Source organism: Rattus norvegicus, chromosome 2 (assembly GCF_036323735.1).
Source record: "Rattus norvegicus strain BN/NHsdMcwi chromosome 2, GRCr8, whole genome shotgun sequence".
Lineage (NCBI taxonomy): Eukaryota > Metazoa > Chordata > Mammalia > Rodentia > Muridae > Rattus > Rattus norvegicus.
The window spans coordinates 131,100,290-131,110,997 of record NC_086020.1 but is presented as its reverse complement, the minus strand read 5'-3'; positions in this window follow the sequence as shown (position 1 = coordinate 131,110,997).

Genomic DNA, 10,708 nt, shown 5'->3' with positions numbered 1-10,708 from the left:
TTTTTAATATTAGCTACCTTGGCTATAAGGTGAAATCTCAAAGTAGTTTTAATTTTCATTTCCTTGAGGACTAAGGATATTGAAGATGGTTTTGAATATTTGTACATGTTTTACTATTACTTTATTCATTGTCTGCACAGATACTTTGCTTGCATAGCTTATCTGTCATAAATAATTTTGCAAAGAAGATGGGCATGCACCCAACACCTATTAGGAATGTAACCATTGGCTATGTACCTCTCTTTGGTATGTGATATGCTTATTTCCTTTTATGTTTATATTTAGAAGTTTATTTGGTTGTTTGTGTGGATATTCTGTTTTTTAATGCTTCTGGAACTTTATACTGGTTTTCATATTTGATGATCTATTGTAAGCTCCCATCATCAATTTATAAGAGTTCACTTTTCTACAGTCCTGGTTTGACATATGTTCTTCTTTAAAATTGATATTTTTCTATTGAAATTTAATAATACAGAGATTATTTTACAAAGCATTAATTGATTTGGCTTATTTTTTGTAATTGTTCCTAAGTTATTTTATTCAACTACATTAAGCCTTAGTCTTTTTTTTAACATTTGCCTGGTTTAGTTTTTAATTGGATATTTTATTTTTTTTATGTTTGAAATGTTATCTCCTCTCATGGTTTACTCTCTGCACACTCCCTGTCCCAACCATCCTTAACTTGCTTCTATGAGGGTGCTTGGCCCCCACTCACTCTTGCCTCATCGCCCTAGCATTTCTCTACACTGAGGCATCAAACTTTCTCAGGACCAAGGGCCTCCCCCCATTGCTGCCAGATAAGGCCCCTTCTACTCTTTTAGCCTTTCCCCTAACTCTTCAATTGGGTTTCCTTTGATCAGTCTGATGGTTGGCTTCGAGCATCCACATCTGTGCTGTTCAGGGTATGGCAGAGACTCTCAGGAAACAGCTGTATCAGACTCCTGTCAGTAAGTATTTCTTGGTATCAGCAATAGTGTTGGGTTTTGGTGTCTGCATATGGGATGGATACCCAGGGAAATCTCTGGATGGGCTTTCCTTCATTCTCTGCTCCATACTTTGTCCCTGTATTTCCTTTAGACAAGAGCAATTCTGGGTTAAAATTTTGGGATCTGGGTTACAATCTGGGTTGTGGGTCAACCCATTCCTCAACTGGGAAGCCATGCCTAACCTCTGGATATGGTCTCAACAGGTTCCCCCTCCCCTTTGTGGGATATTTCAGCTAATGCCATCTCTGTGGGGTCCTGGGTGGTTCTTGCTTTCCTGATATCTGGCACTTTCTGGTTGCTACCTCCAGATCCTCAACCCCATTGCTACACAGTTCTATTCAATTTCCTGACCCTCTGTACATCTCCATCTCCTCCCACACCTGATTCTGCTCCTCTTTTCCCACTACTCTTCCTCTCTTCCTCCAAAGTCCCTCCCACCCTCTCCTTCCCTTGATTATTTTGCTCCCCCTTCTAAGAGTGGACTGAAACATCCACTCTTTGGTCTTCCTTCCTCTTGAGCTTCAAGTGATTAGTGAATTGTATTGTGAGTATTGCACACTCTTTGCCTATTATCCACTTATCAGGAAGTACATATCATGTGGCTTAAAATTTTTTACTAATTAGTTCATATTTTTCTTAATGACATTGTTTCATTTTTCTAAAGTTCTTGCTATTAATTTTATACCATATGATTTCTCTGCACCTATTTTCTTGGCTCTTCAGATTTTGAGATTGGATAGGGTTTCTCCATACAAAATAATGTATGAAAACAGTGACATTTTATCTTTATTTTGTCTATTTAAATTTCTTTTACTTTCTTGCTTAATTTCTATAGTTAGTACTTCTGTTGGTATGCTAAATTAAAATGGTTAATGATGGCATAGTTATTTTTCTTATATTTTAAAATAAATCACTTTCAAAATATAGGTGAGCTCATTATTGATTCTGAGATAATTAATATATGATTTTTGAGGACTCTTCGGAGCCAGATAAAGATGTTTAATGAATAATTGAATATACAATTTTAGAACTAGAACAAGGAATGCTGAAGTCCTATACTGTGAACTCTTTTGCAGTGGCATAGCTATGAGACCTGCTGAAATTATCAGCAAGCTGTAGAAGAAAAGAGAATCTAGAACCAATCACCCAATCAGAGAAACCTGATACAGAGAATGTTTTCACAAAGTTCTATGGCTGGTTAATGGAAAAAGAAGGACTGTCAGAGAAACAGAATTTTTTAAAAATTAAAAAATAAAATAAAATAAAATAAAAAACTGGGTCCTCATACACATGAGGTAAAGCATTCAGGGGTTGAAAACACAACAGTGTCTAATGATTCTGAAAGGTCAACCATGGTAAAGACGTGGAAATGTCTGTGAGAATTCGAGATGCAGCAGCAACTGACAGCTTAATTAAACGTAATCTTCCAATAACACTGCTGTAAGCCAACATTAAATCCTGATACAGAGAGTGGAGGTAGAAGAAACAAAAATGAAAATCATAAAACATTAATTTAAAGACTTTGCATACTGATCCAAATATGTTAGCTGTAGTTGAAGTGAATCCCAGGTTGCTGGGGTATGAAGACACCGCAGATGAAAGCCATCAGTGTGTGAAGTTCAGTATTTTAAAATCCATCTTTGTTCTTTTAAGATTCTTATTTCATAAACCAAGTAACAACTATGTACATTGTCTATATTGATTCTTAAAAGTGAATTTATGAATTACAGTTTAATTATTGCCATGTAAATTATTTCCCCATAATATTTCCTTGTAATCTTTATCCATCTTATGTAAATAACATTAAATCTTTGCTTGACATATCAACATCAGTAACACCTAATTCTACTCATAATATTTTCACGTCATGGCTCATAGATTCTGTGATAATTACATTAAGTTTAATAAAACAACATAATAAGAATAAATGGCTGCAGTAATGTGGAGAAATGACACTCTGTAATTTATGGACCTTATTTCAAAGCTTAGAAAGTTGTTCGATTTAAATAAAAATGCTTCTAACAAAAATAATTTATAACTTGATCAAAATGCTTAGGCAAATACTCTATGTAAAAGTAAATCTTTTATCTCATGGTACTAGCAGACGTCTAATAAACTACAATAATGATAAATACACTTGAAAACAAAGATGCTAATAACATTTTATTGTTGTTGTTGAGTAATAAAGAGACCCGCAGCAGCAGGCAGAAAATTTTATGAATCTGTATCTTTCCTCAAACCAAATTTCTTAATGCTTAAGATTATAATTGTCATTCACTTTGTAGTTTTATTTGAAACATGGGCTATATTTATGTCCACATACCTGACATCCCTATTATGTTTTTGTATATGGATCCGTGGCTTTCCTGTGTACTTAGGCAAATTACTTCAAGCCAACAGTGCAAGCAGTGCACTTGACGCATGAAGATACATGCTGTAAAATTCCCTTCAGGTTGTTCTGCATACTTCATGAGAGAAGTATGCTTGTAGTGATTTAGATAAGTAATATTTTCTGGAAATGCATCCAAGTCTTGCCCTTAGTACACTTTGCTCCTGCAGTAATGAACAAAATCCCAGTCTAGGGATGAGCCAAAAGTCAAAGAAAGCAAGAAGAGTGTTCACTTCACTCTGTAAAGTGAATTGATTTGAGCTACTAGATTCCAAGATTGTCTGTGTTTCTTCAAATTCTTTTCAAAACCCTTCTCCTAGAAATGCACTTTTCTTTGTCAGAGTAGTTTATAAGCACAGTAATATTAATATCTCCAAGGCTTGTTTCTTTTTCCCACTGATTAACGGAATATATGATATCATTAATGAGTTCCTTCATCTTTTTTTTTTATTAACTTCAGTATTTCTTATATACATTTCGAGTGTTATTCCCTTTCCCAGTATCCGGGCAAACATCCCCCTCCCCCCTCCCCTTCCTTATGGGTGTTCCCCTCCCAACCCTCCCACCATTGCCGCCCTCCCCCCACCAGTCTAGTTCACTGGGGGTTCAGTCTTAGCAGGACCCAGGGCTTCTCCTTCCACTGGTGCTCTTACTAGGATATTCATTGCTACCTATGAGGTCAGAGTCCAGGGTCAGTCCATGTATAGTCTTTAGGTAGTGGCTTAGTCCCTGGAAGCTCTGGTTGCTTAGAATTGTTGTACATATGGGGTCTCGAGCCCCTTCAAGATCTTCCAGTTCTTTCTCTGATTCCTTCAACGGGGGTCCTATTCTCAGTTCAGTGGTTTGCTGCTGGCATTCGCCTCTGTATTTGCTGTATTCTGGCTGTGTCTCTCAGGAGCGATATACATCCGGCTCCTGTCGGTCTGCACTTCTTTGCTTCATCCATCTTGTCTAATTGGGTGGCTATATATGTATGGGCCACATGTGGGGCAGACTCTGAATGGGTGTTCCTTCAGTCTCTGTTTTAATCTTTGCCTCTCTCTTCCCTGCCAAGGGTATTCTTGTTCCCCTTTTAAAGAAGGAGTGAAGCATTCACATTTTGATCATCCGTCTTGAGTTTCATTTGTTCTAGGCATCTAGGGTAATTCAAGCATTTGGGCTAATAGCCACTTATCAATGAGTGCATACCATGTATGTCTTTCTGTGATTGGGTTAGCTCACTCAGGATGATATTTTCCAGTTCCAACCATTTGCCTACGAATTTCATAAAGCCGTTGTTTTTGATAGCTGAGTAATATTCCATTGTGTAGATGTACCACATTTTCTGTATCCATACCTCTGTTGAAGGGCATCTGGGTTCTTTCCAGCTTCTGGCTATTATAAATAAGGCTGCAATGAACATAGTGGAGCACGTGTCTTTTTTATATGTTGGGGCATCTTTTGCGTATATGCCCAAGAGAGGTATAGCTGGATCTTCAAGGAAGTTCAATGTCCAATTTTCTGAGGATCTTCCAGACTAATTTCCAGAATGGTTGTACCAGTTTGCAATCCCACCAACAATGGAGGAGTGTTCCTCTTTCTCCACATCCTCGCCAGCATCTGTTGTCCCCTGAGTTTTTGATCATAGCCATTCTCAGTGGTGTGAGGTGAAATCTCAGGGTTGTTTTAATTTGCATTTCCCTTATGACTAACGATGTTGAACATTTCTTTAGGTGTTTCTCAGCCATTCGGCATTCCTCAGCTGTGAATTATTTGTTTAGCTCTGAACCCCATTTTTTAATAGGGTTATTTGTTTCCCTGCGGTCTAACTTCTTGAGTTCTTTGTATATTTTGGATATAAGGCCTCTATCTGTTGTAGGATTGGTAAAGATCTTTTCCCAATCTGTTGGTTGCCGTTTTGTCCTAACCACAGTGTCCATTGCCTTACAGAAGCTTTGCAGTTTTATGAGATCCCATGTGTCGATTCTTGATCTTAGAGCGTAAGCCATTGGTGTATTGTTTAGGAAATTTTTTCCAGTGCCCATGTGTTCCAGATGCTTCCCTAGTTTTCTTCTATTAGTTTGAGTGTGTCTGGTTTGATGTGGAGGTCCTTGATCAACTTGGAGTTAAGCTTTGTACAGGGTGATAAGCATGGATCGATCTGCATTCTTCTACATGTTGACCTCCAGTTGAACCAGCACCATTTGCTGAAAATGCTATCTTTTTTCCATTGGATGGTTTTGGCTCCTTTGTCAAAAATCAAGTACCCATAGGTGTGTGGGTTCATTTCTGGGTCTTCAATTCTATTCCATTGGTCTATCTGTCTGTCTCTGTACCAATACCATGCAGTTTTTATCACTATTGATCTGTAATACTGCTTGAGTTCAGGGATAGTGATTCCACCTGAAGTCCTTTTATTGTTGAGGATAGCTTTAGCTATCCTGGGTTTTTTGTTATTTCAGATGAATTTGCAAATTGTTCTGTCTAACTCTTTGAAGAATTGGATTGGTATTTTGATGGGGATTGCATTGAATCTGTAGATTGCTTTTGGTAAAATGGCCATTTTTACTATATTAATCCTGCCAATCCATGAGCATGGGAGATCTCTCCATCTTCTGAGGTCTTCTTCAATTTCCTTCTTCAGTGTCTTGAAGTTCTTATTGTACAGATCTTTTACTTGCTTGGTTGAAGTCACACCGAGGTACTTTATATTATTTGGGTCTATTATGAAGGGTGTCGTTTCCCTAATTTCTTTCTCAGCTTGTTTCTCTTTTGTATAGAGGAAGGCAACTGATTTATTTGAGTTAATTTTATACCCAGCCACTTTGCTGAAGTTGTCTATCAGCTTTAGTAGTTCTCTGGTGGAACGTTTGGAATCACTTAAATATACTATCATATCATCTGTAAATAGTGATATTTTGACTTCTTCTTTTCCGATCTGTATCCCCTTGACCTCCTTTTGTTGTCTGATTGCTCTGTCTAGAACTTCAAGAACTATATTGAATAAGTAGGGAGAGAGTGGGCAGCCTTGTCTAGTCCCTGATTTTAGTGGGATTGCTTCAAGTTTCTCTCCATTTAGTTTAATGTTAGCAACTGGTTTGCTGTATATGGCTTTTACTATGTTCAGGTATGGGCATTGAATTCCTATTCTTTCCAGGACTTTTATCATGAAGGGGTGTTGAATTTTGTCAACTGCTTTCTCAGCGTCTAATGAAATGATCATGTGGTTTTGTTCTTTCAGTTTGTTTATATAATGGATCACGTTGATGGTTTTCCGTATATTAAACCATCCCTGCATACCTGGGATGAAGCCTACTTGGTCATGGTGGATGATTGCTTTGATGTGCTCTTGGATTCGGTTTGCCAGAATTTTGTTGAGTATTTTTGCGTCGATATTCATAAGGGAAATTGGTCTGAAGTTCTCTTTCTTTGTTGTGTCTTTGTGTGGTTTAGGTATAAGAGTAATTGTGGCTTCGTAGAAGGTATTCGGTAGTGATCCATCTGTTTCAATTTTGTGGAATAGTTTGGATAATATTGGTATGAGGTCTTCTATGAAGGTTTGATAGAATTCTGCACTAAACCCGTCTGGACCTGGGCTCTTTTTGGTTGGGAGACCTTTAATGACTGCTTCTATTTCCTTAGGAGTTATGGGGTTGTTTAACTGGTTTATCTGTTCCTGATTTAACTTCCGTACCTGGTATCTGTCTAGGAAATTGTCCATTTCCTGAAGATTTTCAAGTTTTGTTGAATATAGGTTTTTATAGTAAGATCTGATGATTTTTTGAATTTCCTCTGAATCTGTAGTTATGTCTCCCTTTTCATTTCTGATTTTGTTAATTTGGACGCACTCTCTGTGTCCTCTCGTTAGTCTGGCTTAGGGTGTATCTATCTTGTTGATTTTCTCAAAGAACCAACTTTTGGTTCTGTTGATTCTTTCTATGGTCCTTTTTGTTTCTACTTGGTTGATTTCAGCTCTGAGTTTGATTATTTCCTGCCTTCTACTCCTCCTGGGTGTATTTGCTTCTTTTTGTTCTAGAGCTTTTAGGTGTGCTGTCAAGCTGCTGACATATACTCTTTCCTGTTTCTTTCTGCAGGCACTCAGCGCTATGAGTTTTCCTCTTAGCACAGCTTTCATTGTGTCCCATAAGTTTGGGTATGTTGTACCTTCATTTTCATTAAATTCTAAAAAGTTTTTAATTTCTTTCTTTATTTCTTCCTTGACCAGGTTATCATTGAGTAGAGCATTGTTCAATTTCCACGTATATGTGGGCATTCTTCCCTTATTGTTATTGAAGACCAGTTTTAGGCCGTGGTGATCCGATAGCACGCATGGGATTATTTCTATCTTTCTGTACCTGTTGAGGCCCGTTTTTTGACCAATTATATGGTCAATTTTGGAGAAAGTACCATGAGGAGCTGAGAAGAAGGTATATCCTTTTGCTTTAGGATAGAATGCTCTATAAATATCCGTTAAGTCCATTTGGCTCATGACTTCTCTTAGTCTGTCGACATCACTGTTTAATTTCTGTTTCCATGATCTGTCCATTGATGAGAGTGGGGTGTTGAAATCTCCCACTATTATTAGGTGAGGTGCAATGTGTGTTTTGAGCTTTAGTAAGGTTTCTTTTACGTATGTAGGTGCCCTTTTATTTGGGGCATAGATATTTAGGATTGAGAGTTCATCTTGGTGGATTTTTCCTTTGATGAATATGAAGTGTCCTTCCTTATCTTTTTTGATGACTTTTAGTTGGAAATTGATTTTATTTGATATTAGAATGGCTACTCCAGCTTGCTTCTTCTGACCATTTGCTTTGAATGTTGTTTTCCAGCCTTTCACTCTGAGGTAGTGTCTGTCTTTGTCTCTGAGGTGTGTTTCCTGTAGGCAGCAGAATGCAGGGTCCTCGTTGCGTATCCAGTTTGTTAATCTATGTCTTTTTATTGGGGAGTTGAGGCCATTGATATTGAGAGATATTAAGGAATAGTTATTATTGCTTCCCTTTATATTCATATTTGGATGTGAGGTTATATTTGTGTGCTTTCATTCTCTTTGTTTTGTTGCCAAGACGATTAGTTTCTTGCTTCTTCTAGGGTATAGCTTGCCTCCTTATGTTGGGCTTTACCATTTATTATCCTTTGTAGTGCTGGATTTGTAGAAAGATATTGTGTAAATTTGGTTTTGTCATGGAATATCTTGGTTTCTCCATCAATGTTAATTGAGTGTTTTGCTGGATACAGTAACCTGGGCTGGCATTTGTGTTCTCTTAGGGTCTGTATGACATCAGTCCAGGATTTTCTGGCCTTCATAGTTTCTGGCGAGAAGTCTGGTGTGATTCTGATAGGTCTGCCTTTATATGTTACTTGACCTTTTTCCCTTACTGCTTTTAATATTCTTTCTTTATTTTGTGCGTTTGGTGTTTTGACAATTATGTGACGGGAGGTGTTTCTTTTCTGGTCCAATCTATTTGGAGTTCTGTAGGCTTCTTGTATGTCTATGGGTATCTCTTTTTTTAGGTTAGGGTAGTTTTCTTCTATGATTTTGTTGAAGATATTTACTGGTCCTTTGAGCTGGGAGTCTTCACTTTCTTCTATACCTATTATCCTTAGGTTTGATCTTCTCATTGAGTCCTGGATTTTCTGTATGTTTTGGACCAGTAGCTTTTTCCGCTTTACATTATCTTTGACAGTTGAGTCAATGATTTCTATGGAATCTTCTGCTCCTGAGATTCTCTCTTCCATCTCTTGTATTCTGTTGGTGAAGCTTGTATCGACAGCTCCTTGTCTCTTCTTTTGGTTTTCTATATCCAGGGTTGTTTCCATGTGTTCTTTCTTGATTGCTTCTATTTCCATTTTTCATTCCTTCAACTGTTTGATTGTGTTTTCCTGGAATTCTTTCAGGGATTTTTGTGTCTCCTCTCTATGGGCTTCTACTTGTTTATTTATGTTTTCCTGGAATTCTTTCAGGGATTTTTGTGTCTCCTCTCTATGGGCTTCTACTTGTTTATTTATGTTTTCCTGGAATTCTTTCAGGCATTTTTGCGATTCCTCTCTATAGGCTTCTACTTTTCTCTAAGGGAGTTCTTCACGTCTTTCTTGAAGTCCTCCAGCATCATGATCAAAAATGATTTTGAAACTAGATCTTGCTTTTCTGGTGTGTTTGGATATTCCATGTTTGTTTTGATGGGAGAATTGGGCTCCGATGGTGCCATATAGTCTTGGTTTCTGTTGCTTGGGTTCCTGCGCTTGCCTCTCGCCATCAGATTATCTCTAGTGTTACTTTGTTCTGCTATTTCTGACAGTGGCTAGACTGTCCTATAAGCCTGTGTGTCAGGAGTGCTGTAGGCCTGTTTTCCTCTCTTTCAGTCAGTTATGGGGACAGAGTGTTCTGCTTTCGGGCGTGTAGTTTTTCCTCTCTACAGGTCTTCAGCAGTTCCTGTGGGCCTGTGTCTTGAGTTCAACAGGCAGCTTTCTTGCAGCAGAACAGTTGGTCTTACCTGTGGTCCCGAGGCTCAAGTTCGCTCGTGGAGTGCTGCCCACGGGCTCTCTGCAGCAGCAGCAACCAGGAAGACCTGTGCTGCCCCTTCTGGGAGCTTCAGTGCACCAGGGTTCCAGATGGTCTTTGGCTTTTTCCTCTGGCGTCCGAGATGTGTGTGCAGAGAGCAGTCTCTTCTGGTTTCCCAGGCTTGTCTGCCTCTCTGAAGGTTTAGCTCTCCCTCCCATGGGATTTGGGTGCAGAGCGAGTTCCTTCATCTTAATTGAATTTCAAAAAAGTGGGAAGTCATGAACCACAGAAATCAAGGGATATTTAATCCTTGTGCCTGCATGATATGCAGAAAAATGCATGAGGTGGATATGTAACCCCTCTATTACCATCTGGAATGCAGTGTTGTCTCAGCATTGTGCTTAAAGAGTGTTTACTCCCAGGCTTTCTGTCTAGCTATAGATATAGGAAATTGTATCATCACAGATGCCCCGAAGTGTATCTGTGAAAATTTTAAAAGAGGATGTGGCATCTTGAGCAGAAGTACTCATGGTCACCTAACCGGAGTCTGTCCACTGCTGAGGGTTAAGCCTGGAAGGACACCTGCTGGCCAATGAATATTTGGGAGACAATGGTCCTTACATTGCAGAGTGGCATAGCAAGAAGGGATGCGAAAATGCAGAGAAGCTGAAGTGAGGTAAGGACAAATGGTGGGAATCAGAGAGTGCCATTAAACAGAACACTGTGTGTGTGTGTGTGTGTGTGTGTGTGTGTGTGTGTGTGTGTGTGTGTGTGTGTGCTCTTCTAGACACACATATTGAGTCTGGTAGAGAAACCACTCTATAGAATGTTTTAGTTGAAATTTCAGGTTAAGAT